Below are 6,361 nucleotides of genomic sequence, written 5' to 3'. Positions count from 1 at the left end.
ATTAGTGTTGCTTGTTGTTTATTGATGTTGATGTGATTGTCTGTGTTTGATCTTTATTATAATGTTAATCAATCGTCAGAAAAAATACTGCCACTATCCAAATAAATAATTTGACAGTGAAAGTGGGGACCCTCTCAGTTTACTAGAGGATGATATTCTTAGAGGATTTAGTGGGCTCGAAAGTCAGATGTTCAAAGAATTATGATCCATGAGACTTCAAAATGAACCTATAAATTTTTAAAAGTATTATAAGCATTTTAAAGAAGATTGAAACTATTTTTGAAATGGTTTTATCATTTTTGCAAAGTTTTAAACTTGAGCATTGTGTCCGATGGTCTTTCAGTACACTTCACATGCATTGAGTCGCACGTGTTCACTCATGCATCATATAAGTTTCATGTCAAATAGGTCGAGTAGCATATCGGTCGGTCGGTCTCGGACATAATGCTGCAAGTTTTAAATAAAGCGAAAATGAAAAGTATACTATAATATATTTTACTGAGAATTATTAAAGTATATTGAACGGTTGGAATAGGACTCGATGGATCAAAGTTCTCTGTATGGATGACGTTCGACATTCCATGCATCACAGTAAATTGTATGGTGATTCCGAGTGCATAATAATATGATTGCTTATCGGTGAATTGTTTGTGATTAGTCAGGGAGGCTTTAAATAATAATTACTGTGTCACGATTGTATAGATGCTCAAAGAGGTCTTAGATAACATGGTCTTGGGGATATTAATGGGTCTAGGATGTACTCATAGGAAAAATTTATAATAATTTAACGGTTATCTCATTTAATAATTTTATAGTGTTTTGATTATTTTGTTGATAATTATTTTAAATGATTATTTTACGAGAAAATTATTAAATAACTCTAATTTAATTTCAATACTTTAATATTTTAGAATTTTAGATAAGCTAAGTCTTTAAATTTAATTTATTTTGTACTTAAGAATTAGATTGATATTTTTTATAATAATTAAATTTAGAAGAGGGATATATTATATGAATTAATTTTTTTTTAATAATGGTTGTTAGTGGATTTATGTTTTCCAATTTTGATGGATGGATAAGTAAACAGTAATGGATTGATAGTGGGATGTTACTTGAGGTGACAACATCTGTAGAGGAGACACTTCCTTTTACTATATCGAAGATATATTTTATTAGACAATTATTAGGATAATAGTTTTCATTTATTAGGAGGATAAAAGCAAAATATGGCATGGATACGCATGTATTCTTGCGAGTAAGTTAGAATATAACAATTTTATTTTACCTTTTGTTTGTAAATTTAATATCTCAAATAATCTTTATATCATAAATTTACACATTCAAATGAAAATTATTTTAAAACATGGGAGCAGTGGCCGATTCGGTCCGATACAATGTGATTAGTTCTGATATCATTGTTTTCTTTTGATATTAATATTAGTCACGAAATTGTTATCTAAAACACTGCCATCAATATATAGAATGTATTTTTCAAATCCTTATATGTTAAAATCGTTTTCCAAGTTGTCTCACTTATAGATTCTTATGATTCAATGAACAATAGCAATAAAATACACTCTCCCTCCATGATTTATTCAATTATGACATTTTCATCTTTTATGATGTTGCATTGGTTAAGTTTATTTAAAAGACAATTTGAAACGTACTTATTATAATATATATAGTAGTCGCGAAAGGAGGGAACAAATGAAATTCTTGATATGGTCTTATTAATTATGTAGTTAATTGACTTAATTTAGTCATTATTAATTTAATTTAATGATAAATTATATTAATAATTCATTAAATACAAGTTTACTTGTAGAAGTTCAATTCCATTAGGGTTTTCAATCATTAAGTATATTTCAATCTAATTCTAGAATCTTAAAAATTGTTAATTTATAGTACATGCTTGGACTGATCACAATTTAGCTTAAAATGTTTCTTATAAATAATTAATTACCATTTCAATTTCTGTATTTATATTAATCACCTGAGATCATTATTAGAAGAAATTAGGAAAAAGAACTATTAGCAAACATTATTACTATTTTCATATGATATAAGTATTTATTCTATATTTCTACTTAAATTATATTAATTTAGTTAAAAATATAAAATGCTTAATTACATGGGTCAAAATTAGAGTTGGGTGCAATCAAATTCGAACAGTAAACACGTTAATCCATTTTAGTCAATTTGTAGTATTTATTTTTATTTTAAATTTAATAGTTGTTTTACATTTTATTATGTGGACAATAACGAGTCCAACTATTAATATTCACATGCTGCTATGTGGGTAAAGCTAGTTAACTATAAAAAAGCAAAGCACAATGTGTTAGCTTCAAACATTATTATTTTAGTTCCGCGTTTAACAATTTGTTATTCTTCTTTACAGTGGCAACCTGGCATCATATGATTTAAACAGAACGAAGTGTAGCTTTTCCTGGTCATCCTCTAGGTTCTGGTCTCACTCCTACAGCTGCGAAGGCAAGAAATTTTCTATTAAAGAATTCACATAGATTTCAAGTGGCGCTTCGTTGAGGTCCATTGACCAAACATATTTAATTAGACGCTAAAATTTTGGCACATAACCTTTATTTGGGGCATGGAGGTGAATTTACTTATTATCGACCATAAACCTATAGTACATTTCTAAGTATTATCAGCTATAAACCTAAGGTACATTTCTATCAACCATACCAAATTAAAATAAACCAACTATAAGAAGAGAGAAACCCATGTTGCTTTAGATCGGAAGGGGATAAAAAGTTCTTTTGAATTATTCTACATCACGATACGGGTTTCTCCTCTATCTCTCTGTCGTCATCTTTCTTCTATGTTTTCTTTTTTACTCTACCTTCTTTATTCTTCTCACTCCAATTTTACCTTTATTTTTTTTAAACCCAAATAGTTCCTCCTTCTTTTCTTGCTTTTCATTTGTTATACTCTTTCACTAGCTCAATCCATAAAACAATGTCCTTGACCTTTTGATTACATCTCTGCCCTCGGTTCTACATCCTCTTTGGCTCTTACAACCTCTTTTTTTTTTCTTTCCTCTTCTCTCTACTTTTTCGGAAACCTCACATCCTACATTTACAAGCAGCAAAGTAACTTTTCTTTTTTCATGTTGATTTTTAGTTATGCCATGTTAAATTATTGATGCTACCATTATCTTTGTGCCAAGTTAAATTGTTATTTATGCCATGTGTCTTAGCTTTAAGTTTTTATTTACTCGGTTTTTGTCAAACATTTGTTACGAATAAGAGATTGTTGATTGTATCAATATGTATATGTGTGTGTAAGTTTTAATTTCTTTCAGAAGTTTAATTCTTTATTTTCACTATTGTACTTTACGTCTCTCAGGCACACCCCTGAGCCCCGGCCTTTAATAACTATGGTTGATCCTGTATCACTTTTTCTTGTCTTCCAGACATATCACTTTTTGAACTACTAAACAATAAATTGAGAACTGTAATGGATGACATAAAAGCTCCATTCCTTGCTGCTTTAACACAAGATGTACATGTCATTCCCAACTTCCATGGAAATAGGTATATGATTAGTGATGAAAGGCCTTTTCAGGTTATAGTTCCTGAGTTTGTTATAGATCTTTGAGCTATTCTTCATGATACAGGTATCCTGCTGCAGATCCAAAAGCAAAGGGAATTATTTGTGGTATGACCCTTGATACAAGTGATAGATAATTGGTTGTTACCTTGCTGCTGTGCTGGGTATTGCATGTGGTACACGCCATATTGTGTGGGGCATTGCAATGCTCATGGTCACATATTAAGCAAGCATCTCGTTCAATCTTCATGCACTTTTTTTTCTGCAGTTTCATGTTTTATATTATGTATAAACATATAACTGGACCTCATATTTTTAGTTGACTAGTGTTATTAGGAGATTTGTTTTATATTGTAATTGTTTACCTTTTCAGTTATATGTTTCTTAGTTAATGGAATGATGACTATATCACGAAGTGTAATTTGTTTTAAAACTTTCCGTTCTTTCTTTCATATCTTTATTCCTGGTAGATTGACATGTTGCTTGCATGTGGTGGCCTTTCAAAAAATTATGTGTCTGTCCAAGAACATACAGATATTATTGGTACTTATCTTCACTCTTTTTATTGTTTTACATCTTAAGATTTTCTCTCTGTAATTTTAAAATTAGTATGCATTATTTTGATCGATGAATAGCCTTTGCATGTGAATTTTCATTTATGCCACCGTGCGATGTTCATGTGCAGAGACGAGTTAAAAATAAGATGGTTGGTTTATGTGCTGGCATTCGGATGAAGGAAAAGATTGGAATTTGGTTAACAGTATATATTCTTGCCCCTGCTGTAGCTACATTGTTGCTTATCTAGTTCAACCATTGCACCAAAAATTGTTGATACATGTGCATTTACTTGCATTTACCTCGGTCGCAATTTTTCCTAATTATTTCTTTTCCCAGTTTGATATAATGTATGGGTGAAGTCTCAACGTTCACTAGTTATTAATTATTGTGAATATAGGAAAGTCTTTCAATCTTGAATTGTTAGCTTAAATTGTAACGCCTGCATTTTCTCATCATCCATGTTATGTGCATTTACATTTAATCATTGGGCATATGATGGTATATCAATGATATTTTTATTTTATGAGAACAGATATATATTAATTATAAGTAGAGAATAAGAAGCATGATATTAGATTATTAATTTAGATAAGTTGATTAAGTACTTGGGTTATGTGTATTAAGCCTTAAGACTTAATTGAACCAATAGTTGAAGGTTGGGTAAATAGATTGGACTTAAAAGATACAATTAAAAGTTAGTACCTATATATGGTTAGTAAGAATTAATTTAGGGTGATAAAAATAGTTTAGTAGGTGGTGGCATTAAAGAGAGGAATATTGGAAATTGGAACCATGGGCAAGCTCATTTTACCTCTTCATTTCTCTAAAATTCGTACATGGCCAAAAACACAAAATTTGGAATAAGAGAGAGGAGTGGAATACCTAGAAAAACTTAAGATTAAGATAGGATTTTGCCAACTATTGAAGGAGCCAAGCTAAAGCTAAAGGATTTAAGCATATTAGCAACCCAAAAGATGAAATTGGTAAGTTGTTACTTGAGTGTTATTAATTTGTCATTAGGGTTCTTGATTACAAATTGAAAAAACTTCATTTGATGCTCTCATTGATTAATTAAAGGTCTGATTATCATGAATTAGTAGAGTATTGAATGATTGCATAAAGATTAAGCTTGATTTAAGTTTAAGTATGTTAAGATAGAAAACTGTCAAAATTCCAGCAACCTTGATATTCTGTATTTTAGGCATAACATGGGTTATATAAGTCCACATTAATCTTAATTGGTGTCTATGGAAATTTTAAAGAGTCCTCTATAACTTTGTAGTTTTGTGATTTTGCTATTTTTGCCGTTTGGGTTGCTCAAATTGAGCAAACAGATTGCTGCTCCGGTTCAACTAGCTGTATGACCCTTGCTCAGTAATTTGAAAATAATTAAATCTATAGAAGTCGGAATTGAGTAATTCTTCTTGGAGATGAAACTAGACGCATAAATGGATATGTCTATTTAATATGAGATTTTTGTATTAAGCCAATGTTGCCCAGCAATAAATATACCTTGGTACTAAATTCTGTCTAGAAAACAGAAATGTTGGAGATTAGTTTTATGCAATTTATTGATGTTAATTTGAGTTAAATTGGTATTTAACTAGATGGGAAATGTTTATAGGATATTAAAATAGTAATTGAGAGTCTTAGAGGAAGAGTTAGACCTATGAATTAGAGAGGGGATGATATTGTAATGCATTAGAACTCGCATTTACATGAATATTTGTAATATGCATAAAATGTGAATTGATGAATGTGTTGATGACAGTACTCGAAATGCACGGAAAGGAAGTTGTGGAGAAAGGAGGTTCTTATATGCTAAAGGAATAAGTATATTTTGAGTAAGTAAATAGTTAATATTTGCTATGTTCATATATTTAATCAAATGTTCCGCCAAATGGTTGCGTTTGCTTAATATTGTTTATGTTTGAATGGTGAGATGGAAATGATTGGTCTTGAGTGGAACAATTGTTATTGCTGAAATATGATATAAGTGAAATGATTGAATTATGATGTTAAGTGCATATGTGCATGTGAATGGTGGATTCCCACATGAAAAGAATATATATATATATAAAGCCTTGGGAGGCTAAAGCTAGAGAGGCTATAAAAGTGTATAATGTGAGATGAGGCGGGCGACTTACGTGTGTGATATGTGAGGATGAGGCGGGCAGCACATTAAAGGGGATCCACAAGCCGTGAGAACTAACCATAATTGTTGAATTGTATT

The sequence above is a fragment of the Ricinus communis genome, chromosome 10 (assembly GCF_019578655.1).
Source record: "Ricinus communis isolate WT05 ecotype wild-type chromosome 10, ASM1957865v1, whole genome shotgun sequence".
NCBI lineage: Eukaryota > Viridiplantae > Streptophyta > Magnoliopsida > Malpighiales > Euphorbiaceae > Ricinus > Ricinus communis.
The sequence above is the reverse complement of the archived record's forward strand: the minus strand, read 5'-3'. Positions refer to the sequence as shown.